General features: G+C 47.0%; 1 protein-coding gene across 3 annotated transcripts in view; it reads left to right on the forward strand.

Moving 5' to 3' along the window:
* The window catches only part of LOC147896246 (putative calcium-transporting ATPase 11, plasma membrane-type), a 96,827-nt gene that overhangs the window by 10,804 nt on the left and 58,201 nt on the right, over positions 1 to 27,822 (forward strand). The gene's annotated exons all lie outside the window — the stretch shown is intronic.

Consider the following 27,822-nt stretch of genomic DNA (forward strand, 5'->3'; position numbering starts at 1 on the left):
TCCTACTTACCATTGTACCGTGTTCCCGTTCTTCCTTCTCTTCTCGAGCAGTATGTTCTCGGAGCTCCTTGGCCTCTTGAGCCTTGCAGTCCCGGAGTTCCTTGGCTTCTCGAGCCTCTCGATCGCATTCGTCTTTTGCTTCTCGAGCTTTCTGATCGCGTTCTTCTTTTGCTTCTCGAGCCTCTCGATCGCATTCTTCTTTGGCCTCTTGAGCTAGCCTTTCACGCTCTCTAGCAGCCTGCGCACGATCTAAACATGTGCAGGATTCTGTGGTGGGGGTGGTGGTGGTGGTGTTGGCGGTTGAGGCATTGAACCCTCACCCCCCCGGTGTTGGACTGCTCACTAGTGCTCATGGTTTCCTTGCCGGATCTTGTCTGGACCATAAAACAATAGAGCTGCCCCTAAACTAACCCTCCCTATCTCAGGAAAATGAAGCTCTGATACCAATGTAGCCGGAGATAGACTATCCTCACTCTCTCTCCTAACTGCAACTGCAAGATGATGCACTCAATACACAAAGTGAGCTGTGGATGTGAGTGAGAGAATCAGAGGGAGAGAATGTAGTGGACCTCCGAAGAGGAAATAGATACAACTGAATAATGAATGCCCTTTGAAGGGCTGAATACAACTGTATGAAGGGGCTAAAACCCTCACTGCAAAACCGGAAGACTAGACTACCTAGAGGAGGTGAATCCTCACTAGATTTCTGAAGAGGCTGAGGCTACCCTGCTGGCTGATAGGTCAGCATGGCTGACTTGGTCAACGCCGACCGTTGACCAGGCTAGATAAAAAGTCAGCTTCATCCAAAAGTCAACGCGTTGACTTTTGACCAAATAGTCAACTTTACATTTTTGGACCTGCGATGATGTGGTGTTGACTGCCTATTGACTGTGTGCTGATTGCTGATTGCGCAGGGCTTCTTGAAGCTGTACAGACACCTACGTGGCCGTTGGTCTGGTTGCCTGTGCTGGCACTAGCTAGCATGGCCACGGGCGTGTGGATGCCTGTGACAGGACAAGCCCGGCAAGGGTTAGTTCAAAGACTCTAAGAGCAACAAGACCGAGGATGTAGAGAAAAAGAGGCAGATGAAGTGCTTCTACTGTGGAAAGCTTGGTCATTCTGCTAAGGAGTGCCGCAAGAAGAAGGGGACCTCAAGCAAAAGGAGTCCAAATCCAAGGAGGAGCCAAAGATCGAATCGGCAAACATCATGATCGGCACTCTCTTCATCATCACTGAGTACTGCTCCGCCTGTACAGTTAGTGAAGGAAAGGAAGGCTGGTACGTGGACAGTGGAGCTTCAAAACACATGTCCAACAAGGGTGGTTCAAATCCATGGAAGGTACGCATCTCGATTCCAAGGTCATTGTGGGGGATACCTGGATGTGCCTTGTGATTCCACTCATCACGACTGCAGGAAACGAGGAGTTGATTTTCGGTGTACTGTATGTACCGAATTTGTGCAAGAAACTGTTGTCTGTTAGTTAGATGGACAAGCACAACATGTCGGTCTTATTTGACAACGGCAAAGTCACTGTCACATCCAAGGCAAATGGAAAGGTGGTGGCTCAAGTAGTCGAGGAGCATGGGCTATATCGGCTCAACGCTCTATTGGTGCACAGGGACCATGGTAGATCCAAATTGTGGCATGAGCGGTTCGGTCACGTCAATTATGGCACTCTCACCGAGATGCAAAAGTAAAAGATGGTGGATGGACTTCCACCAATTGCAAGCAATGATCGTGTTTGCAGGGCTTGCTTGGAGGGCAAGCAACACATGGACAAGGTCTCACAGGAGGCCTCATCACAGGCCAAGAAGTTGCTTGAATTGGATTCCGACATCTGCGACCCAATGTTAATAAATTCATTCGCAGGTTTGCGGTATTCTCTTTTATTTGTGGATGATTTCAGTCGCATGACATGGGTATTCTGCCTGGCTAAGTAGTCTCATGCTTGTGAGAAATTCAAAGATTGGAAGGCCCAAGTAGAGAAGGAAAGCGGGGAGGTAATCAAAGCCTTCCGCACAGACAGAGGGTGAGAGTTCACTTCTAGCGAGTTCAATGGATTTTGCAAGAAGCACGGGATCAAGAGATAGCTCACTACAGCTCGCACATCTCAACAGAACCGAGTTGCTGAGAGGAAGCACAGGACCGCCGTCACAGAGACAGGTTTGACCATGTTGCGAGGGAGGAATCTCCCGAAAGCTTATTGGGGTGAAGCCGTGAACATTGCCGTTCACATCCTCAACAGAATCAAGAACAAGGCTGTTGATGACAAGACTTCATATGAAGCTTACTATGGTAGTGCAGCGGTCTCAACGCAACATGAAGACTCCCTTCGTGAACTACGCTATGGTGGCTCAACTTAAGGAGCCCCATTCCTTCAAGGAAGCGAATGATATTCCAGAATGGCAGGAAGCCATGCAGGTAGAGATGGATGCCATTTTGAAGAATGACACATGGGATTTAGTACCCAAACCAACCAAGTGGAAGGTCATTGGGACTAAATGGGTGTACAAGCTTAAGTTTAAGTTAGATGGGAGCTTGGACAAGTACAAAGGGAGATTGGTGGTGAAAGGCTATGTACAGTCAGAAGGACTTGACTTTGATGAGACCTTTGCGCCCACAGCTAGGATGGTGACCATTCAGACAGTCATTGCCTTGGTTGCTCATCACAGTAGGCCTATTTTTCAGATGGACGTCTACTCTGCATTTTTGAATGGAACCCTGGAGGAGGAGGTATATGTGGCAAACAGCTTGGTACCAGTGGATAGATGTTTTCTTTGAGAAAATCGGGCTTCAGTGGAGTCCATTAGAAGCAAATCTTTATCTCGACATAGAGAGGGATTTGCGGCTGGTATCGATCCTATATGTGGATGACCTCATCATTACAGGGGATCATACGAAGAAGATTGCTCAGGTCAAGAGACTTCTCATGGAGGAGTTCGAGATGGCTGACTTAGGCATACTTCATTACTTTCTTGGGATTGAGGTGAAGCAGGGAAAGAGCTGTATCTTTATCTCACATGAGAAATATTGCAGGGTGTTGCTCAAACGCTTTCAGATGGAGATTGCAAAGCAGCAGTGACTTCCATGGAAGTTGGTTTGAAGCTGAGTGTATCTCAGCCGGTTGATTCATCACTGTATCGACGCATGGTGGGGAGTTTGCTTTACCTCACCAATACTAGACCGGATATTTCTTTCTCAGTTGGATTGCTCTGTCAGTTCTTCGTCACACCCAAGAAGGCCCTTTGGGACAAGGTATGAGGGTGCTAAGGTACTTGAAAGGCACTTGCACCTCTGGCATCACTTATACGAGAGGCATTGAGTTGGGAGGTTTCTGCGTTAGTGATTGGGCAGGTGATATTGATACCCGGAGATCGACCTATGGATAATGTTTCTTACTCTCATTAGGAGCTGTGTCATGGCTGAGTAAGAAACAACCTATTGTCGCCCTTTCATCTATACAGGTAGAGTATAGAGCTGCTTGTATAGCGGCATGAGAAGCATTGTGGCTTAGGTGGATCTTGGAGGACATGAATGTGGCCCAAGAAGATGCGACGGTGATTATGTGTGACAACTTGAGTTGCATAGCAATCGCCAACAACCCCGTGTTTCACGCACGGACGAAGCACATCGAGATCCACTACCACTTTGTTCGTGAACTCATCGATGAAGGAGTCATAGCGTTGATGTACTGCCCGACTGATGACAACATCTCGGATGTCTTCACGAAGGTGCTTCCCAGGGAGTAGATGGAACACCTCATTCGACGCATGGGGATTGGCCCACAATTGTGTCATTGAGAGGGGGTGTTAGAAAGTTACCGTCCCACCTGTGAGCCCCCGATTTGAGGGGAAAAGGGGGAGGAGGTAGGGGAAGGAAAAAGGTAGGGCACCTACCTGGCTTGGAACTCGCGCAGCTGGAAGATGATGGCGTGGCATCCTAGGTGTCTCTTGGAGCAGCGTGCGGGAAGCATTAGGGACTGCAGCAACAGCCCATGTGCTGGGCACATGGGTCTTTATATAGGCCTGGACCAAGCCGGCCAGATTAGCCAAGAATGGCTGACCTAGCTGGTCGGTTGGGGGTCCTATAGGTCGGTGCCTAGATCAGGGAGCCGACTCCTTGGTCGGCCACTTTGAGAGGGCCTGGCCCCTCCTATAAAAAGACCCCCACTCCCCCCTCATTTCCCATCACCAGCATTGACAGCCAACACCCGGGCTAGCGTGCAGGGAGAGGAGTAGACTCAGAGTTTGGTCCAGCATTGCTGTTTTGTATGCTCACCTCTTGAGCTTTTGTCAGCCCACTGTTGTGGAAGAATATATCTGAGTTTTCATACACACACACACACACACGCACACACACATTTTTTGTGTGTGAAAGCTTTGATTGATTATATTACAAGAATAGTCACCTTAGAAAAGAGGCGCTGGAAAATACATCAACTGAAGATCTCAGCATAAGCCAAATATACATCCTGATCTATTTGGCGAGTCTGCAAGCAATCAAAAAAGATTGCTGCAGAGAACGCTTAAAGAAAGCAAACAAAGAAAAATTGGGATCACTAAAGACTTTACAATTGCGGTCTGTCCATAAAGTCCAAAGTGCCCAATAGTGAGCCCAAACAAAGAAAAGATGAAACTCCGGTTGTTGTGGATGAAAACCAAAGAGCCAGAAAAATTTCTCAAAGAGAAGAGTCAGGAATCTCGCTCATAGCCTCTGTCGAAGAGAATCCAAAAACTGCCAAGAAGAAGGGCAATGTCAGAATAAATGAGGCATGGTCTCCTGAGAAATCATACACGATGACATAATGCAGGAGCAATGTGCCTACGGGCCAGCAACTGTCCAGATGGAAAAATTCCCAGAAGCACTCGCCATAAAAAAACCTGTTGCCGAAGTGGAACCTTGTATGTCCAAAGTTGCTGCAGTCTTTTTCTCCACCACTTAGCTAGCCGATGCATTCGCCAAAGAGAATTACCCCTTTCTGAAACCCAGGGTTGAGGCAAAAGGATTTTGTATAATGCAGGCATAGTAATCTGAGATAGCCTCAAAGGACGGAAGCCTGCTGAAGGGAAAGCATACAAGTGATTTGCTGCCACAAAGTACGATAATGAGAACCCAAACCATACCGTGTGGCTGCCAGAGAAAAGGGCAGCATAGAGCCATCATCATGAATAACATCGGCAACAATATTGATCCCTTTAAAAGAAATAAAGTAAGAACGGCGAGCTTCCTGTAAAGCAAGCAGAGGCTGAAAAACTTTGGACCAGTGAATGCTTTCAGCCCGCAAAGAATTACCCATCAGAGACTGTCGACCATGCCATTCCAGGTGAGACAGAATATGCTTCCAGTCAAGGAGACCATAGGGCAACCATGCAAAGTGCCATTAATGCACCCAAGCAAGAAATCCCTCTGAGTGGGTTGACAATGACCAAAAGCAGGAGTACTGATATGTGTGACCAGTGATTGAATCATGAGAGCCCAAGGCTGATCACGTTTCAGAAATTGCAGCAACATTTTCCCCCTGTGAGCAAGGATGTGCACCTGGATATTAGTGATATTAAATCCTCCATGCATTTTAGGGGAACAAATTTGACGCAGTGAAAGTAGTCTGAAACTTTTTCTGCCATGTTTGGAACGCCAAAAGATTTCCATAATGACAGACATAAGTTTGCCTTGGTGAACATGATCAAAGGCAAATAAAATTGAATGTATGCCACAAGAATGGACTGCACTATTTGGAGGCGAACATGTAAAGGCCAGGTTGCCAGTTTCTAATATTCAAGCTTTTTCCGGAGCTTTTGATTAGAACCCAATCAATTTGCTGTCGACAAGTAAGTCCCCAGCTCAAAGGATAACCAAGGTGACGAACTAACTGAGTGGGTGGGATGATCTCCCCTGGCCATAAGAGACTGTGCCAGTCTTTAAGATGCAATGGGAGTAGCTTAGACTTTTGAAAGTTAACATGAAGGCCAGCTGCCAAACCATAAACTGAAAGGGCTTTCATCAAAGCAAAAAGATCAGGCGGAGTATTCCTTAGAGTAAAGAAAGAATCATCAGCATAGGCCTGAGCAACCATGCTGCCATTTTCATCCAGTTCCAAACCATGGAGAGAATGTGTAGCCACTAGATGATCAATGTATTGCAGCATAGGATAAGGCACTAAGGGGACAGCCCTGACGAACCGAACTACGAAGAGTCCATTCTTCAAAAATGTCTCCAGAAAGAATACAAGCAACATTGCTATCCCTGTAGAGCCAATAAATAATCTGCTGCATTTTTATTCTAGAGCCCAAGGATCTCATTGTTTGCGAGATGAACTGCCATTGAATTGTGTCAAAGGCTTTGGCAATGTCAATGTGTAAGAGCAAAACATCTTGCTGGGTGTACTTGGCATATTCAATCCCAACATAAGCATTGGTGATATTGTCCATGATATGCTACGAGGAACAAAACCATATTGGGAAGGATGCAGCCCATCACGCAGATAGCCTTTGATACGGTCAACAAGCATTTTAGCTGTGATCTTATAAATGACTGGCATGAGCGTGATTGGTCTCCAATCAGTGATAAAATCAGAAATCTGCTTCTTAGGAAGGAGATTTACGAGTCCCTTTTTCCATGACAGAGGCATTTGCTGATTTTCCCAAGCTGAATTAGCCATTTGTAGCAGAGGGGATTTGAGGCTATCTCAGAAAGCAAGAAAAAATTCGACAGTGAGGCCATCCCATCCTGTCCTGGAGATTTCCATCTACCACAGGATTTAACTGCATCTGACAATTCCCTTTCAGTGAAGGGAAGTTCCAGTTCCAAATCTTGAGCTTGAGAAAGAATTGGATGGACATGCTGATTATGTTCCTGCAAAGCCACTATGTCTGGCTGCAATTGTTTGATATCCATCCACACAAGTTTCCACTTTCTACGATCACACAAACCCTGTACATTGAGTGTAACACATTTGATGTGGTCAAGCATAGTTACAGCTATGGGACAGTTATGTACAGCAATAAACAAACTGACTATGTTTGCATCTCCACCTCAATATCTGGACCTCTGCCCTGAGAAGAGGAATCAGCTTGAGGGGAAGACAAAAGAGCAGCAACGTCCTCTTCTGGGAAGAGGGTATGATTGGCAGTGACTGCAGCCCAAGTCAAACCAATGCCAGAGTTTTCAGCTGGTGTCTTGGCCTGTGAAGATGCACCATTCCAAGTTTTGGATGGCATAGGTCTCCTAGGAGAGAGAACTTTGCGAGGAGTTTGCCATCCTTCATCCAAATTTTTACCCTTCACCTGAAACTGAGAGGCCGAGGGCATAGGAAGAGAAGCAGTAGCATTCGAGACAGTTGGGGCTTTACCTTTGTCTTGAACAGAAAAAAACTGTTTTACCCCTTTGTTTTTTACCACAGAAGAGGCATTGGCATTCTTACTCTGAGGCGGAACCATTTCAGCTTGTACTGACATAGCTTGTACTGGCATTTTGGGAGCTCGGGAAGGGCATTGTGAAGCCATATGCCCAAATTGCTTGCATTCAAAGCAAGCACCTGCAAACAGCCCCCATTTCAGCTTGTAGAAAGCATTGCCCATAACATTATTGACAGTAACTGAATAAGAAGTCGGTGTGGGATTATTTGTGTCCCACAAAATGCAAAAGCGATTCGAATTTTTGCGATTCGAATTACCATTTGGTCTTGGTGGACAAACCACCTTACCAAGAGAGGCTGCAATTTTTGGCAATAGAGAAGCCATGCACTAAGGAAAATCCACAACTTCTACCCATACAGGGCAGTGATGTCGAATCAATGCCTGATAATCCCTAGTAGGAGACCAGGGCAATACATGGACCATCTGCTGGCCATAGAAGAGCGGGGAGTGCTCCAGCAAATCTGTCTATGCTCTTCATCAGCCATTATCACTTCAACAAAACCCCTCGTTGCATATTGCACTTTCTTGACATAGCAACCATCTAGGGTTCTAGTCAACCAATTGCCAACATCTGCAGCAGCAGGCATCCGTCCTAGAAAGAAAATAATGATGGCATGTTTGGCATAATCCTTCACAGGGTCGAAGATATCATCTACCTCAATGATGATACCTATGGTAGGAACCGGATCATTCCAACTTCTCCTCGTATCCTCAAAGCCCTCATGCATTACTTCATATACCAGCTGAGCCTCTGCAGAGGCATGTAGGGGGTCATCGTGACCCATTACCTGCTTTTGCTTTTTGCTCTGAAGCGATCTTTCTTTGTGAAAGGTCTTCTTATATGGACAATCTGCCATTGTGGCAGAGAGAGAGAAGGAACAGAAGGAGGAGAGCAGGACAAGAGAAAAAAGGACAGCAGGAAAGAGAAGCCACCTCAAAGCGAGGAGCTAGAAATTACATCAGCTGAAAATCTCTATGTATGCTAAATATACAGAAATGCATGCGCAGACACGCACACACCTTTTATCTTTCATTAAGAAGAATGCACATTCATAGCTATCCCAAAGTGAGACAAAGACACACATACTTTTTTTTGTGAAAGGACCACACACACTTTTTTTTTTGTGGTAATATCCAGTGCAGTATATTTATATGCTCATAAATTTACATGATGGGAGGTCTCCGAAATGGAGAGTATCCCAAAGATCATAAACATAAAAAGAAAAGCTCTATGCAAGAAGCATCCATATCACCCTCATGGTAGGCATCATATAAGGATTGCCGCAATGAGGCTCGGAAAGATTCATATGACTTGTGAATCTGCCGACCCAAGTATGCCAAATTATGCTCACTCCAGATTGTCGAAAGAGTCCAATATCGCACCCAAGAGAGAAATAGTGAGTATTGAGACAAAGACTTCATAAATCTGCCAAAGAGCCAGAAATGTTTCCCAAATCTGTGACTCGGGAAACGGATCCGAAGATAATATGAAATTCTCCTGAGGAGGATCCTAGTACACGCGCAGTGCCAAAGCAAATGAATAACAGTCTCTGAAGGAGCCTGACATCTTAAACATGTGGATGGTGCAATGTGACGTTTAGCAAGTGTGACCCCCACTGACAATGTACCTGTCATACATCTCCAAAGAAAAAGTCTTTGTTTCAATGGCATTTTACACTTCCATAACATCCCGAGATTCTTCCGCCACCATGAGAGGGGCTTCCTTATATGCCACAGAGAATTAGCATATTGCTGAATCCATGGAGCAGGCTGAAGAAGCCTATAGGCTTTGATGGAGGTTAAGGCAGGAAGAGGAACAGGATGAGTGCATGTAGCAGAGGGTTGCAATTGCCAATCCGTAAGCCTGTCTGTGTCAGCCACAGGAGGAATAGGTAGAAAAGGATGTAATAAATCAGCAATTTTCTTCCATATAGGCCTATGATGCATTCCCAATGCATAGGAAGCAGTGGCCTGAGGAAAAGATAAGACATATCCCTGATCATCTACCACATCATGTATGTATCTAATGAGATTGTATGCCCGAACAGGTTCCTGTAAAGCGAGTAATGTCATAGATGACACTCCAATGAATACTTTCTTTCCTCATTGAGTTTGTCCCCGAGCAATTATCAGGAGCCCATTTGACCTTAGAAAGTACTTGTTTCTAGTCAAGTATCAGAGTAGTAGAGAAAGGACAGCCAGGTATCTTCCCTACAAATCTGCCAATGACAACCTCCCAATGATCAGTAGTCCAATGACCATAAGCACAAGTCCTCATGTTGACACACATGGATGCTAGCATACAAGTCCATGGCTGTTGTTGGCGGAAAAAAGTATGCAGCATAGTCGCCTTCCTTGCAAGCACATGATATCTTATATTGAGGACATTAAGTCAACCATGCATCCTAGGAGAGCACACCATTTCCATCTTCATCAGTCTCAATGCTTTCACAGCAGTTTTTGTCCTCCATAATATCTCCATAGCTTGAGACATAAAGGCTGAAATATCCCTGGAGGACCAATGCAGCAAAGGCAAATAGAACTAGACATAGGACATTACAATGGACTGTACTATTCTGAGCCTGACATGAAGAGGCCAAGTAGAAATCTTCCAGTATTCCAGTTTATGTTGAAGTCTTTGGAAGATCCATTTTAGCTGCTGCTTCCTGGTGATATGCCATCCTATGGGATATCCCAAATGCCTGACTACATCTTTGGAATGCACCACCTGACCTGGCCAAAGAATAGAATGCCAATCACATTGTTTCAGGGGAAGTAATTTAGATTTGTCAAAATTGACATGCAATCCCGTTGCCAAACCATACAATGAAAGAGTATGTGAACTTCCCGGGGAGAATTCTGTGGCATAAAGAAGGAATCATCAGCATATGCTTGTGCCAAAAAAGATGCAGCCCTAGGGATTTTAAGACCAGTCATCTGTCTTGTGTTTGTAAGATGATCAAGATACATCAAAAGGGGATGGGTCACAATGGCATAGAAGAGAGCACCAAGAGGGCAGCCCTGTCTAACTGATCGACCCAATGTCCATGAGCGAGACAGATGACCCCCAAGAATGCACTGAGAAGTAGAGTCAAAATAAAGCCAGTAAACTGCATTTGCTATCTTGGGACCAAAGCCCAACTTTGTCATGATTTGAGAGATAAAATCCCATTGAACAGTATCAAATGCCTTAGCAATATCCACCTGCAATATAAGGACATCTTGATGCAAATACTTAGCATATTCAATTGCAGTCAAGGCATTGGAAATATTGTCATGAATTTGTCTTCGCGGCACAAACCCATACTGATGAGGATGAAGGACCACACACACACACACTCTTTCCTTCTCTCTTTTTTTGGTTGAAATCATTTTTTATTCATATTATGAAAAGGAGTACAACATCAAAAGATTTCATTATATCACAAGAAACCAGGATAGTCAAGATCGCGCGCATGGAAGCAGTGGTAGAAGGATAATTATAGAGATGCCAAAAAAAGTGAGAGTTAGCCAGAACGGATCACGAAAGGCCCTATGGTTGCAATCCTTCCATAGAGTCCGTAGTGCCCAATAAGGAACCCAATTAAAGAAAAGAGAAATACCCAAAAGTCTTTGATAGACTTGAAGCATGTGATACAGAGAGCTGAAAAGGTGGAGCCTCTAAGTGGGCATCAACACCCAAGAAAAACACAACATAGCCATAATCATGAAGACACCAATGCCTTTAAGGAAATCTTTGAGCCCATGGAGAAGATGGGAGCTGTGATGTGGCAGCACTGTGATGATCATCTCGAAGCTGGTGGAGTCATCAAGTCTAAGAGAGAGCTCGGCGATGTAGAGAGAGAGAGAGAGAGTTTATTAAAAGTCTTCAAAGAACCAAAGGGTCTATGAGACTAAAGAAACCTAATACAATGAGCTTAGGGGTGGAGCCACTAAGTGCGCATCAACACCCTTGATGAGTAGAAAATCACAATCATGATCCTAACGGCATCAATACCAAGAGAGAAAGTTCTCTTCGGGATCAGAGGATAGGAGCAGGCGGGGCCTCAACCCCGAGAAGGGGGCGTCGCTATATGAGGCTGCTGTGATTGCATAAACCTACGATGGGATGTTGGTGGCTATTGACATGTGTGGCCCGATGTGGTCTCTTGGCTATGGCCCTGCCATGAAGAAGCGCCATTGTCACTCCTGTGGGCCTTGTCTCTGCTCTGTGGGCATGGAGGGAAGGGTCACTCTTGTGGGCCGTGTCTCCACTCTGGTGAGCATGGAGGGAAGGTCCCCTCATATGATTTGCACCTCGGTCCATTGGTGACTCTGTCATATCTCTGGCTTGGGTCCTCGTGTCCGTCGTCTCCGTGAATTTTGTTGGTTGGTGCTACCTTGCTGGAAGAACTTAGTGATCATGCTCTGGGAGGGGTATGGATGTATACCTTGATCTCGCCTATACATGGGTTTATGGAGGCTACAACGAGCACGTGCTGGCATATTCTCAATCCCTTACGATGTATTTTCCCATTGTACCATCAATACAATTGGTAACCTCCTCTAAGGATCCAAGTAGATTGGACATCATAAGGCCTCCAAATGTGGAAACCCTCACTTACTCTTGGGGATGCCTGGATTTCTCACAGTCCTTCAGTGTAGAGACAGATGCAAGTGGCAAAGCCCTGGGGGCTGTTCTGCACAAGAGCATGGAGTTATAGCTTTTCGAGAGCAGAAAATTTGAGGCCAAGGGATTGAACTATCATGTTTATGATCAGGAAATGTTGGCTATCCTACACGTTTTTGAGAAATGGAACCACCACTTGTACGGTGGCAAGATTAAGGTCAAGACGGATCATAGGACACTCAAGTACTTTCTAACACATTGCAATTTGTCCATGAAGCAGAAGAAGTGGTTGGGCTGCAGTTCAGTCCTACGATTTTGACATTGAGTACACGAAGGGGAAAGAAAATGTGATTGCTGATGCCTTGTCTAGAATGTGGGCTTGCAGTTTGTCTGCCATTTCCACCATTTATCAGGAGTGGCTTCATGGGATTCGGGAAGAATATATGCAGAATTCCAAGGCAGCTCCCATATTTTTTGAGTTACAGGAGCCTTCAAGCCAAGGGCATGCTGAATTAAGCTGCATAATGGGCTGTTATACTCCAAGGACTGTCAGATTCAAAGTATAAGCTGCTGGTTTTGCACGAAATGCACACATCTCCTATGGCAGAACATGCCGGTATCACAAAGACATATGAAAAGATTAAAAAGAGCTTCATCTGGGATGGCATGTGGTGGGATGTGGCTCAATATGTCACTACCTGCAAGTCTTTTACAGCCATTACCTATTCCAGAACGCAAATGGACATTGCTATGGATTTCATCACAGGGTTGCCTTCTACAGAGAGGGAATGGGATAGCATTTATGTCGTGGTGGATAGATTGACAAAATAGGCTCACTTCATACCCACTAAGACCCGGTATTCAACATCACAGGTTGCTTGTGGCAATTTATTGAGCATGTTTTTAAGCATCATGCTTCCCTCAAGAAATTATCAGCGACAAAGATGCAAAATTTTTGGGTTTCTTTTGGCAGGAGTTATTCACAACAGTGGTTACTCTCCTCACACCTAGCACTGCTTACCACCCTGAGACGGATGGGCAGTCAGAAAGGGTGAACAAGGGGGTGTCATGATACACAGAAGTCGTGGGATAAGTGGTTAGCTCTTGCTGAATTTTGTTACAACAGTACCAAGCACCTTTCTATTGGCATGAGCCCTTTTGAAGCAATGTATAGATGCAAGGTTGGGATGCCGCCTTTTATTTCAGACATGGCTGTGAAAAATCAGCAAGCAAGAAGTGACTTGGAAAGAATGGATGCCCTTTTGCAATTGGCTAAGAAGAATATGCACGATGCCCAAGCCAAGAAAAAGAAGTATGCGGATGAACGCAGGAGGTAGATTATGTGCATATACGCCTCCATAAAAAACGTTATGCCTCACCGAAAGGTAACACCAACATGAAGCTTGGTCACAAGTATTACGGTCCCTACAAGATCATCCGCAAAGTTGGAGAGGTAGCTTATGCGTTGGAGCTCCCCAGTACCTCCAAGATTCATAATGTTTTTCATGTGTCCTTGCTGAAGCCGTATGTAGGACAGCATGTCCAAGTTTTTCCTGAGCTACCACGTATGGATGAGGAGGGTCACATTCTCTATGTCTTGGACCGCATCATGCGTTTCAGAGACCATGTACTCTGAAACAAGGTCTACATAGAGTATCTTATCAAGTGGCGGGGACTCCCTGAGGATGAGAATTCATGGCAGCCAGAAAGCATTGTCCAAGACCACCACTATCTCCTACCGGGCTAATTAGTAGTTGCTGTTTGCTGCACTTTTTGGACAGCCAGGATGTAAAATTTTGAGGGCAAAATTCCATGGGAAGGGATGGCTGTAATGAAGGGCTAATTTTAGGTGGGAAATGTGGAGGGACTAAATAAGTCCCCATCCACCCCTCGTTGTACACTTTTGATGTGACATCCAATCCTATCTCCCACCTCCTTCCTCCTACATGCTGCCTTCACTCTCTCCCCCAATCTCTCACTATCTCTCTCTTCCCCTCACCCTTCTCTCTCTCTCTCTCTCTCTCTCTCTCTCTCTCTTCCTCTCCCTCTTCCCCTTTCCTCACTTCTCACTCCTTCTCCCTCTTCCCCTGCCAATTCTTCTCCCTTTCTTCAAAACCCTACTCCTTCGTTACACCTAGGACGCACAGCATTGAAGAAGAGGATCATGCTTGGGACACGAAGGGCCAAAGACCTTGCTTTTGTGCAAAAACATTGAAATTTGAAGTATTTACTATTAACTAAGAACTTTGAACTTTGAACTTCTTTGAAGTGCCTAGTTTGTCTAGGTTTAGATAAATGTAAATTACAATTTGTTACTATTCTATATGTGAAATTCTATAATTGTTCTCCCTCTCGGTATGCACGCAATTATCAACAAGAAGGCTCAAAACGACCCATCCTTGGGCAACAGGATCAGATTTTTTATCTATAGCAAGCAGTGAGACAGCTACAATTGGAACTGGCAGAAGTAAAAGCTCGACTTCACATTCTGGAAGGGCCTAGTAAGAAGGCAGTAATTGATGAGGCTGTAAAATCTTGTAAGGATTCCCCCCCTACCCCGCAGCTAGTCTCTATAGTCAAAGATCTTGTTCTGGAAGTACAAACTGCTAAGAAGGAAGTGATTGTGGAAGTGGATACCAAAGCAAGTAAGTTTGATATTCAAGCAGAGATTAAAGAACATGAAGCTAGATGCGATAATGCGCTGAAGATTAGAATAGGGGGACTTCCGGTATAAAGAGTAGGACACTTTTAGTCAAATATTGACAAAGATCAAAGCAAGCTTGCCCAACATTGAATGGACGGATGATGATGAGCAGGATGATGACAACTCTAGGCCCGCTTCTATTATGCACTACAAAGGTTAGGCAATCCTTACATTGAAGTCAAAAGATATGCGAATCAAGCTTCTTTGACAATCTTACAAGTTGAAGGGTACCAAAGTATGGATAGCTAAGAAGCTTACACAAGCTTACACAAGAATAACTCAAGAATAAGGCAATTGAATTAGCTAAAGTCAGGGCTGCCAGAAAGGATGGAAAATGGGCGGTTTACCTTGAAGGCGTAGCCCTAATCAGAGAGTTTACATCAAAATCAAAAGACTCTTAGTCTTAAACTGATGTATGGCTGATTACTCTTTTAGACTATTATGTAGGTACTCTAAATAAATTGGGGTTGCTTTTGCACTCCTTGGGAGTTGCTATGCGCCCTCCCTAAAGCAGATGTACTAGACGGTTTCTTGCTGTCCCATAGACCTTTTGGTCTCCAGTGGACGTTAATAGACTCTCTCTCTCTCTCTCTCTCTCTCCCCCCGAAACTTTTTGAACTCTATATCGATGAGATCACTACCTTCATTGACAGCTTAGGAGGGCAGGAATCACTATTGGTGACCTAATGGTGCAGATACTGCTTTACGCTGATGACATAGTACTCATATTCTCCTCCGCAACAAGGCTCCAGAAGCATCTACATGCCCTAGACGTATTTTGTAGGGAGAGGGACTTGACAATCAACCTTGGCAAGACCAAGGTTATGATTTTCAACACTTCATGGGTGGTGCTTCATCGACATAGTTCACCTATCGAGACGAGCCCACAGGGATTGTGCAGTCCTATGTTGAGATTCAGCATCTCCAGGCGTGGCCAGCCGACCAGCCCCCATGCAGCAAGGGGGGCCAGAGGGGGTAGGCTGGCCGACCAGCTGGTCGGCCCAGTTGGCCTGACCGACCAGGCTGGTCGGTCCAGCCAAACTGGCCGACTTCCCCCTTGGCCTGCCCTATAAAAGGGCCTCCTTCCCTTCATTTCCTCCATCACTTCTTGCAGCTCCTCAAGGCTCCTGCATACAGCCTGCTCCTGACCATCCCCTCAGAGCCCCCTCTCAGCTGCTCAGTTGGCTGCCCACACTCCCGCAGCAGATCTTGCCTCTTCAGGGCTCTTGCCTCCCCGCTCCAGGCCTCTACAGTTCCCTTGTTCCAAGGTTCCTGCCTCTTCACCCAGGCTCCTTCAGCCTCCTCTTCTCTAGGCTCTTGCCTCCTCAGTTCAGGCTCCTCTAGCCTCTTCACTCCAGGCCCCTGCCTCTTCGTTTCAGGCTTCTCTGCTTCAGTTCAGCCTCTCCTGCAGCTCCTGTTTTCTATCTTATTCAAGATATCTTGTATCTCAGTTGCTGCCCTGGTTTAAGGGCTGATTTACAGCAGATCAGTGGTGGTACATTCTGTTATCTCTAGTGTTCTCTGTGTGGCTCTATAATTTCAGTTTGTTTGCATCTTCCGCTGCCATTTTAATATGGTATCAGAGCACCAGGTTACTCTCTGATCTGGGAACTTCTATATTGATGAAGTTGAAGAAGTTTGTCCTCGTCAGCAACTTCTATATATTTTTTCCCCCCCCCCTCCCTATATATATTTTCTTCCCGGTACCCCGGGCCATCAATAGCAGCCTACTGCTTCATCAAGAGCCTCTCCCCCCCTTCCTTCATCGCGCATCGGGTCGGCTCCCGTCTTCACCCGTACGACTTTATTCAGGGGTTTCTGGCTGAACTTATTGGCTCTTGATCCTTGGGTTCGATTGTTGAGATTGGCCCTGTTCTAGACCTTGATCTTTTCACCAGCCCCGTTCTCTTCAGCCCCTTGTTGCTGTCCATTCCCTGTTTTCAGTTATGGCTGATGAAACAAAGGATTCTACTCCGGATCTTCGCGTATCCCCTATGTCCAGTTTCTTTCAAGAGTCTGACAAGCCTGTACGTATTCCCACTCTTCCTACATTTCCAGATGCTCGGCAATTAGATGGGACCAATTATTCTCTTTGGAAAATTCAGATGGCGTCTGTATTGGAATCTTATGATTTTGCTGAGTTTGTTGATCCCGGGATCCCTCGTCCGTCACCTGAGGAGGAGCCACATGCTTCTCTTATCTGGGATAAATTGAATGCTCGTGTACGCTCGTTCATCTTTCTCAATTGTCAACCAGGGGTTCTCAATCATATCAAGCATCTTACTTCTGCACGTGCTATTTGGGAATTTCTTGATGGCATGTATCTTCGCGTCACTCCCATGAAACGTATTTCCTTGGAAGTTCAGCTTCGTCGCCTCGATCCAACTACTTCTCCTTCCATACGGGACCACATCAACAAAATGCAGAGCATGCATCAGGACATCCTCCATGCAGGCAAGGCTATCTCCTCCGAAGATATGGCTATTACTCTCTTATCTCATGTTATTACTGACAGTCGATATGCAGCATTCTATTCTTCTCTTATTACCTCTGGCCGCCTCAGCACCATCACTTGGGAGGAACTTGTCCCCATGATGATGGATCAGGAGGAACAGTTCACTAAAACCTCTGATGGTTCTTCTGAGGCTCTTGTGGCCCATCGTCCCAAATCACGATCCAAGAATGCCCCGTCCTCTGCCAATAACTCATCTCCTTCAGATCCCTCCAGTGACCGTCCTGCTCCCAAAGGTAATTGCAATCACTGTGGCACTCCTGGCCATTATTGGCGCAATTGTCCCTACCGCAAACACAAACGAGCTGACGCACCTCTGGCCGCTGCGGCTGATGCTTCCCTTACCCCTACTCCTGCATTTGTTCACCTTGAGCTCTTGAATTCGGTCCCCCTTCCTGCAGCAGAGTCATTGGCTCTCCATAGCTCCGATGCTCGTGAATGGATTGTTGATAGTGGGGCCTCTCGGCATATGACCCCCTCCTCCTCACTGCTCCAGGATCTCACTCCTCATTCTGGTCGTGTCTGCATCGGCGATAAGCACTCTATTCCTGTTCATTCAGAGGGCTCTCTTGATATTATTCCTGATGGCAAAGGGGGTAAACACTCTTCTCGTGTTCTTTATGTTCCGTCTCTCGGCTTTCATCTCCTTTCGGTTCATCAGATTTGTCAAAACAATATGAAAGTTGAGTTTGAGGCAGCCTCTCTCACCATCCGCGATCGTGCCACCGGACAGCCGGTTTGGACCGGCCATTCTACTAATGGTATCTACAAGCTTGTTGCCCTTCCCTCCCTTACAGGAACCTCTCTTGGCGACCTTTGGCACTATCGGTTTGGTCATTTACACATTGATGCTCTTCATCGTGCTTTCCGTGATCAGCTTGTCCTCGGCCTCCCTAACGTCGGCACTCGCCAAGGTCTCTGTCCCTCTTGCATATTGGGCAAACAACATCGCGAGCCGTTCGCTCATCATGCCTCTCGCCGTGCCACTGTTCCGCTTGGTCTTGTTCACCTCGACCTATGTGGCCCTATGCAGATTATGTCCCTTGGGGGAGCCTCGTACTACATGCTCCTTGTTGATGATTTCAGTCGCTACTCTTGGATCTATTTTCTTTCCCACAAGGATCTGGCTTTCAGTCGTTTCCAGACCTGGCTAGCCATGGTGGAAAAAGAATCCAATCACTCCCTCAAAATTCTTCGTGCTGATAAAGGTGGTGAATTCACCTCTCTCGAGTTTGATCGGTTCTTGAGTAGTCATGGTGTCAAACGGGAATTTGCCAACACAGGTACCCCTTCTGATAATGGTGTGGTTGAACGTAAACATCGTACCGGTGTTGAAATGGCTCGGACCATGCTCACTCACAGTCAACTCCCTCAGTCTTTTTGGGCCGAGGCCATGATGACCGCCATCCATACTCTTAACCGCTCTCCGACATCAGCAGTCCCAGGCATGACCCCTTATCAGGCTTACTATGGATCTAAGCCCGATGTTTCCCATTTTCGGGTATTTGGCTGTGATGCTTATGTTCATATTCCTAAATCTGATCGTGGAAAGCTTGATCCTAAGTCCCACAAGCTCTTGTTCGTAGGCTACAACTCCGTCTCCACTGGCTATCGCCTCTATGATCCTCGCCGCCGCATTATCTCCGTGAGCAGGGATGTTCTTTTCGACGAGCAGGTCCTTCCGACATCCTCCGACTCTCCTCCTGTTCTTGGAGATCCGTCCGATGCCCCGGAGCCCTCTCTCCCTCCACCTGCCTCGTCCCCCGGTACATCACCTCCTATTCTCTCTCCTTCGCCTCCTTCTCCGGCTCCACCCTCGTCTGCTTCTCCTTTGGAACCCCGCTCGGTACGTGTTCCGCGATGGCTCATTGATACTCTCTGCTCCTCGGGCCTGGAATCAGCGTATTGATACCTTCTTCTGCCGCCAAGGACTTCTTCGCTCTCTGGCTGATCCCAATCTTTATCTTTTTCATGAAGGACAGCTTCATACCTTCATCATTCTTTATGTGGATGATTTAATCCTCACCGGGAGTCATACCAATCATATCCTTGCCATTAAAGTTGCTCTTCAAACTGAATTTGAGATGACAGATATGGGCCTTCTCCATTTTTTCTTGGGTCTTGAGATTTGGCAGACTAAGAGGGGGTATTTTGTCTCTCAGCAACGCTATGTTCAAGAGCTCCTCGAAACTTTCCACATGGCTGACTGTCGGCCCATCACCTCTCCCATGGATCCCAACGCTAAACTCTCTGCTTCTGGGTCCACTGCTTATCCTGATGCCTCCCTCTACCGCCAGCTTGTTGGATCTCTTCTTTGGCTACTTAACACTCGCCTGGATCTCGGCTTCTCTGTCGGCACCCTCAGTACCTTCATGCAAACCCCTTCGCTTTCTCATTGGCAAGCTGCTCGACGTCTCCTCCGCTATCTTCAGGGGACCTCTACTTTCGGGCTCTTTTATGCTGCCGGTGGTTCCTCTCCTTCCCCGCTCACTCTCCGAGGTTGGAGTGACTCCGATTGGGCTGGCGACCCCGATTCTCGCCGCTCTACCACGGGCTATGTTTTCTCCTTTGGCTCGGCGGCTATCTCCTGGTCCAGTAAACGCCAACCCACGGTCGCCCTATCTTCCACCGAGGCTGAGTATCGGGCTATGTGTAGTGCCACCTGTGAGGCTGTGTGGCTTCGGCGCCTTCTTCTCGATTGTGGTTTTCAGCAATCCACTTCTACCACACTTTTTTGTGACAATCAAAGCTATATTGCCCTTGCTCGCAATCCGGTCTTTCATGCTCGGACAAAACACATTGAAATTCAGTACCACTACACGCGAGAGAAGGTTCTTGACGGTACCATTGTGGCTCCTCTTCAGCACCACTTCCGACAACGTCGCCGACATATTTACCAAATCTGTTTCTCCTCCCCTTCTCCAACGTCATACCAGCTCTCTGGGTCTTGTGCCACACCTTGGAGCTGAGAGGGGGTGTTGAGATTCAGCATCTCCAGGCGTGGCCAGCCGACCAGCCCCCATGCAGCAAGGGGGGCCAGAGGGGGTAGGCTGGCCGACCAGCTGGTCGGCCCAGTTGGCCTGACCGACCAGGCTGGTCGGTCCAGCCAAACTGGCCGACTTCCCCCTTGGCCTGCCCTATAAAAGGGCCTCCTTCCCTTCATTTCCTCCATCACTTCTTGCAGCTCCTCAAGGCTCCTGCATACAGCCTGCTCCTGACCATCCCCTCAGAGCCCCCTCTCAGCTGCTCAGTTGGCTGCCCACACTCCCGCAGCAGATCTTGCCTCTTCAGGGCTCTTGCCTCCCCGCTCCAGGCCTCTACAGTTCCCTTGTTCCAAGGTTCCTGCCTCTTCACCCAGGCTCCTTCAGCCTCCTCTTCTCTAGGCTCTTGCCTCCTCAGTTCAGGCTCCTCTAGCCTCTTCACTCCAGGCCCCTGCCTCTTCGTTTCAGGCTTCTCTGCTTCAGTTCAGCCTCTCCTGCAGCTCCTGTTTTCTATCTTATTCAAGATATCTTGTATCTCAGTTGCTGCCCTGGTTTAAGGGCTGATTTACAGCAGATCAGTGGTGGTACATTCTGTTATCTCTAGTGTTCTCTGTGTGGCTCTATAATTTCAGTTTGTTTGCATCTTCCGCTGCCATTTTAATATCCTACACATACCTTGGGGCTGTTTTCTCGGGCCCAGTCTACAGGATGGTCAATGCAGCCAGAGCATGACTCACATGTGGGCAGGGGGCTCTAGCTCATCTAGAGCGACAGTGTTTTTAGGCACACTTCCAGGACCCTCATATAAAGGGATGGCTTTTTGATACACTTGTGAGACTGACAGCCATGTATGCAGCACCCTTTTCGAGAGGTGACCTCTCGACGACAGATTGGAAGAGGTTTAAGCTCCTGGACGATACGGAGTAAGCTCTCAGTCCCTCATCGGATTATACAGGCAGAGTTCGCCATGACACCTCTGTGGATTGATGCTATCTTCCAGACAGTGACATATATTCACAGGGTTTGGACTTTACCTGGTTGGAGATTGTCGAGATTGGCACTAGTCATCACATCGACTTGCAGACCGTGGGGTCATCACAGCTTGGTACACACATATCTCCAGATGGTTTGATAGCCAGGGGATCTAGATGGATGTCCCATCTTCCTTGATCCCATGAGATTAGATCAACCGTATCATACGGATGGATCCGCTACAATTTCACATGACACAGACTTGGGGAGGGGACCAAGAGTTTCCACCAAGATCCAGTTCTATCGAGACCATGTCCTTAGGATCTCAAAGAATGAAGTGATCATTAGACCCTCATACCTAGAGGACAGACGCATCTCACACTCATTGAGGATTGCCATCGGGAAAATGAGAGTCTCATCCCACCGGAAGACAGAGCTGTCGGGATACCGAGAGAGTAGCGGATATGCAGGCTTTGCACACTAGGAGAGGTGGAGACAGAGGAGCACTCTTTATGTGTATGTCCGGCATACTATGAGATTCGAGGACGGTACCACTGCCTATACCAGGAGAGACTCGGATTTGGACCACTCTTTTGCTTGATCCATTTCCAGGATCAGGTCTGTGTCCGTGGTCTCTATTTGATGGAGATGAGACGGCATAGAGGACTCTTCTAGGACATATCAGGCAGTCTACGGTCCTACTCGAGCCAAAGATGGATGCAGCCCAGAAACAAGTCACATATTTCTATGCCTTTGAGTCAGCCCCAAGTCACAGCGGAGTTCAGGAGAAGTAGATAGATGAGATGAAGGCAAAGTGGACTAGTGGGAGGAGACGGCATGGAGCAGCAGAGCAGAGAGTAGCTAGACCACGCACTATGGACGTCCAACCTATCACAGCCTTTTTCAGAGGCGAGCGCCAAAGCCGAGGGGTCACTCTTGACACGGCACACCGGATACAGAGGTCTCGAAAACCATGTCCCCCTTGCCATTACGCGAGTTGACACGACACACGCAGCTCTGAGATATCCTCGCATCTCACAACAGAGCCACGATGGCACCTAGATATGCCTTTTGAGTATCTGAGTCTCCATTTACATTGTTTCTCAGTCATATTTTCTTTGAGTTTTCCTTAGTACTCTGCAGGCCTTGACTCTTGACCCGACTGCCCCTCTCCAAGAGGCCGACCCCCTCCTGCCCTACCATGGGCTGAACCGCAGCCATATAGGGGCTGGCCCCCCTTGCTTGGAGGCCAAACAGCAGGTCAGCCCACCTCAACCTACAAAAGGCCTCAAAGGGTGGGTCTACAGCACCCAGGGTGACCATGCAAGCGTTGCCTCTCAGGTCTTTGGGTCTGCTCTACGCGTGCACAGTGAGCTCTTCAGAAGCACGTTTCCATTCTCTCTCGAAGAGTATTCTTTGTATTTCTTAGTTCTCTAAGTATAACGAAAATTCTCCCCTGATTGGGGGAGGGGGCCTTCAGTGGGTACAGGGATCCAATCGGTTCTCGACTCTACTCTCTCTCTCTCTACCCTCATCTCCTTTCTCTCTCTATGGGGTATAACATTAATTCCTCGCTAAAGGTTTAAAGGTCTTGCTGTGAATTACACGATCAGATTACCGTTGCATGTTACATTAATGTGACATGTACCCCTGCACTTGGGTGCAAAGTGACACAGTGGCTACATTGACAAGTGCGTAATAGTTCCCTAATAGGAGATTTTGTTGTATGCTGTGACCCCTTTGTGAGCCCTTACAGGGACAGTTGGGCACAAGCCACGTAAGTCACACTCTCAGCCTTAGGTCAAGTCAGAAGGTCAATTCTTGTTCACTGGTACCCACTTGAGAACAGTAGGTTAGCGTTTCCATCTTAGGTTTAGTGATAGGTCTAGGTCCAGGTCTAGCCTAGGATAGGAGCCCTTCTGGGCCCCCTCAAGGCTGGAACATATGAAAGGCAATGGGCTGGGGGAGGGCAGCTTATATACGCTTCCCTGCACCGCACTCAAGGTGGGCTTTTATGGGGAAAAGGGCTGCAAAGCCAGCCCTAAAACAGCCGAATAGAAGTCAGCCTGTTTAGGGCAGGTTGGCTTAGCCCCAGCCCCCTATTTAAGGGGGATCCCCTTGTGTCTTTCCTCATTCAGTTCCCTCACACCTTCAGCCGCTCCTACAGCTCCTCTCCAGTCCCCTCTGAACAGCCTGACACTCACCCCTAGTGGGCCTCTGACCTGCCTCAGCCTTTGGCATCAGCTCAGCCCTTTGAGAAGGTGTTATGCAGCGCATCAGACGGGGAGTCGGGACAGCGAACGGAGTAAGGTTTGGGGTCTCTTTCAGCAGCTCTTTTCAGTTATCTTTTACAGTTTTACACAGCTCATTATCAGCTCTTTATTTCAGTCATCTCTCAGCTCTCTTATAGGATCTATCACTGCTAGCTTTCACTCTCTCACTCACGCCTTAACCCTGCCTTCTGGTGGACAGCACAAGCCTCTCCCTTGCCTTGTAGAAGCGTTCTATATCGTTAGTGTCGACAGCATCAAGGTCTCGGTGTTGGTCGGCATTGCCTCTCAGGTCTTTGGGTCTGCTATACGTGTGTCTTCAGAAGCGCGTTTCTGTGCTCTCTCGAAGAGTGTTCTTTGTATTTCTTCGTTCTCCAAGTATAAAGCAAATTCTCCCCTGATTTGGGAGAGGGGGCCATCAGTGCGTACAGGGACCCAATCGGTTGTCGACTCTACTCTCTCTCTACCCTCATCTCCTTTCTCTCTCTATGGTGTATAACGCTAATTCCTCGCTAAAGGTTTAAAGGTCTTGTTGTGAAGTACACGATCAGATTATGGTTGCATGCTACATTGGTATCAGAGCTTCGGTCTATATCCAGCTTGACTACTGCGATTGTATGGTTGTGTTGAGATCCAGAAAGGACACACAATCAAGCGCCATGGAAGAGTCAGGAAAAGGAGTCATCGTTGAAGACTATGAAGAGGAGAAAGACTACCAACAAGATTTGCTTCTGCCATGGAAGGGTGAGGAAAAGGAGTCATCGTTGAAGACTATGAAGAGGAGAAAGACTACCAACAAGATCTGCTTGCGCCAAGTGCTCAAGAAGTGATGGCGAACCTTCTAGAGCAGAATCAGTTCCTCCTACAGCAACTCGAAGAACACTTATCCCAGCTAGAAGAAAGTAGAAGATAGCTGAACCAGACAAAACGACGTCTGGAGGAAAAAGAAGCAGAAAAGCCGCTGGAAGAAAGAGGAACCATAGATTTTGAAAAACTGCTATTGTTGATGCGTGAGGAACGCAAAAATGAGGAGGCACTGCGACACGCGAAGCTCGCCTAGGGAGAGAGACAACAAAAGGTAGACTGAGAGGCGATGCTTCTCCAGCACAAACAGATGTTAGCCGCTATGCAGGAAAGTTTGAGCGCAGCAGCCATCATCGCCACAGCTTCATCATTAACAAAGGTAACACCACTCACTCGGTCCACTCCAAATTTTGTTCAGTATGATGGTAAGTGTGACCATTCAGCAATTTTGCAATTTATTCATCACTTTGTAGTTCATTTTCCGTTAGTGTGGGTTTAAGATGAGCAAGACAAAGTCCACCTTCCAACCCCTCATCTTACGGGTGAGGCAGTTACCTGGTGGCAACATTGGGCTAGTAAGCGTACTGACCCAATAACGTTTAAGACGAATTTCATTTTGGCTTGTGATCAGTCTCAAAGCTCGTTTTCTCATCCCAATATATGCTTAACCTGGAGGATGAGTTTTCTCGTCTCTCCCAGAATGGTTTGCCTGTGTTGACATACAGTAAGAAGGTCATCACGCTGGCGCATCAGTTGGGTGTGTTGAAGAGCGCCTAGATGAAGTAATTCATTCGAGGATTAGACACCATCCATTATACCATTCGGAACTTTGACCTGCCGGATTATGAGCGGGTAGCGACTCTTGCACAGAATCAAAAGATGATGTTGAAGAGGGGAAAGCCCAAGCAGGTCCATAAAGATTTTAAAGTCCCGTAATAGTTAAACAACACAGCGGGTAAGGATTAGAAGAACAACCAGTTCCAAAAGAAAGATGGCTAGGCTTTTGGTCAAAAGGAGGTGTCCAAGCCAAAGATGACTCCGGATGAGAAGGCTAAAGCGGATATTACGAGAGGCTATCTATAGCCCGACGAGCAGAAGCGGTACCACCAAGAACATGGTTGCTTTCATTGCCACCACATCGCTGGGCATGGTAAGAAGGATTGTCCGAAGTGGCTTACTGAGAAGGCTGCGAAAGCGCCTACTTCGTTCGTTGTAAATGTGTTGGCTTTACTAGTCCCGCCTCCATCCTCAGTGAGACGAATGCCATCTTCCCTGCTTTGAACGTCGTTCTCATGGTGGTCTTTCAAGGTAAGGAGGAGGGTGATTTCTCAGATCAAAAGAAGACGCTCATTTGAGCGTATGGACATCAGTTTATTGTCCTGTTCGATATGGGGAGTTCAGAAAATGCCATCTCCCCTCAGCTTGCCAAGACTGTGAGTGGGGTGCACGTTGGTGCCTCACGAGCTTGCAGTGGATGGGCTCACGCCCGGCTTGCGCACACATCACGCATAAGGCCATCCATTTTACTTTTTCAGTTCAGAAGACCATGTTTACGCAGGATTTTGTTTACGCGGGATTATATTCTGACTCCTTTGATGGGGTGTGACATGATACTCGGAATTCAGTGGTTCCGTGAGCATGTACCGACACAAGATTGGCGGCAGGACACCTTAACTATTGTGGAAGGTTTACCTAAGCCCACCGTGATATGCAGTGATCGGAGCATACGAGGGATTCCGTTAATCTCTCATATTCAAGTAGGTCGCGTTGCCCGCAAGGGTGTCATGTGTGCACTTGTCTACGTCCAGTGCCAAATCATTGCAGTTCAAGCCGCTCCCCTTCGATGGAGTAAGCGATGGTGGATGTACTCCAAGAGTTCAAAGACATCATGCTCCGGGATGATCTGCCACCCCAGCTTCCTCCCAACCGGTTGGAAGACCATCGCAATGATCTACTTCCGGACTCGACACCTCTAAGTAAGTTCTCGTATCGACTTTCTAAGTCTATGGAGGGGGAGTTAGAGCAGCAGTTGTCTGAATTATTGTACGCAGGGTTTATTAGACCTTCTTCTTCGCCTTTCGTTGCACCCATTCTATTTGTGGCAAAGAAGGATAAGTCCGCAGGACTATGTGTCGACTACAGAGCACTCAACAAGCTTACAGTAAGCAACAAGTTTCCTATGCCCCGCATCAAGTACATCTTGGAACGACTCAATGGTGCAAAATTTTTCCTAAAGACTGACCTCAAGAGTGGCTAGCATCAAGTCCGGATTTTTGAAGCTGACATCCCAAAGACAGCTTTCCGAACAGAGCGAGCTCATCACGAGTTCGTCGTCATGCCCTTTGGTCTGAAGAATGCACCACCAACATTCAACAAGATGATGTCGCGGGTATTTGCAGAGTATATTTGGAAGTGCTTGTTCATCTTTCTTGATGATATCCTTATCTTTTCCGCTACAGCCGAGCAGCATATTAAGGATGTGCAATGTGTCCTACAGTTATTACGCGATAACTAGCTATACCTCAACGCAAATAAAAGGGAATTCGGCTTGCTAGAAATTTAGTATTTGGGCTACATCATTAGTGCTCAAGGGGTTCGATTGGATCCAGAGAAGATTTAACCTATCACAAGTTGGGCTGTCCCCACAACGGCTCAGGAGATCCGATCCTTTGTAGGCCTTCCATGGAGGTAAAGACATGTAGATAAAAAGTTCAAGTCACAGACAAAGCTTTGTAGGCCTTCCATGACTTGCAACGGTTGGCCACGACAGCACCAGTTATAAAGTATCGCCTCTTGGGATGATCTATTTCTGGTAATCACAGACGCTGGGAATGTCGCCATCGGGATAGTTTTACAACAAGAAGATAGACCCATGACATATTACAGCAGAAAGCTTAACGATGCTAAAAAGAACTATTCAGTTTATGATAGAGAGCTCCTTGGTGTCATCCTGGTATTAAAACATTGGAAGCCTTTCCTATACGGACGGACTTTTACAGTTAAGACAGATGACCAAGCCCTTGAGTGGCTTCAGACAATGCCTAGTTCACAATGAAGCGATCCGCAGCAACTGTGGAGTAGATATTCCAGCAGTTTGCATGAATGATCGAATATGTTCCCGGCAAAAACAACCCTGTTGCCGATGCTCTTAGTCGGTAAGGTTCCATCCAGACCATTGAGTAGGCCACTGTGCTCGAAGTCAAAGGAAAGGATCTTGATAGCATGAAGACACAGTACGCGGAGTCAGAGGAGTTTGGCACGCAGTTCTAGTTAGCCACGACGCTTGCTCCAAGCCATTACTCATTAGAGGATGGTTGGCTTTTCTATAAGAAAAGATTATGTGTACTCAAATACAAATGACAGTTGCTTCTTCATGATGCACATGACGCCCTTACTAGTGGTCATAGAGGTATCAGCGGGACTTTGGAGAAGTTAGAGCGCTATTTCTATTAGCCAAAGATGCGGAAGGATGTATCCGGCGATGTTCAGGATTGTCAGATATGCCAAAAGGTCAGGGCTTTCCACAAGAAAGCGGCATGCTTACTTATGCCATT

This window comes from Dipteris shenzhenensis, chromosome 12 (genome assembly GCF_047967505.1).
Source record: "Dipteris shenzhenensis isolate YYH24624 ecotype China chromosome 12, Dip_SZ_1.0, whole genome shotgun sequence".
NCBI lineage: Eukaryota > Viridiplantae > Streptophyta > Polypodiopsida > Gleicheniales > Dipteridaceae > Dipteris > Dipteris shenzhenensis.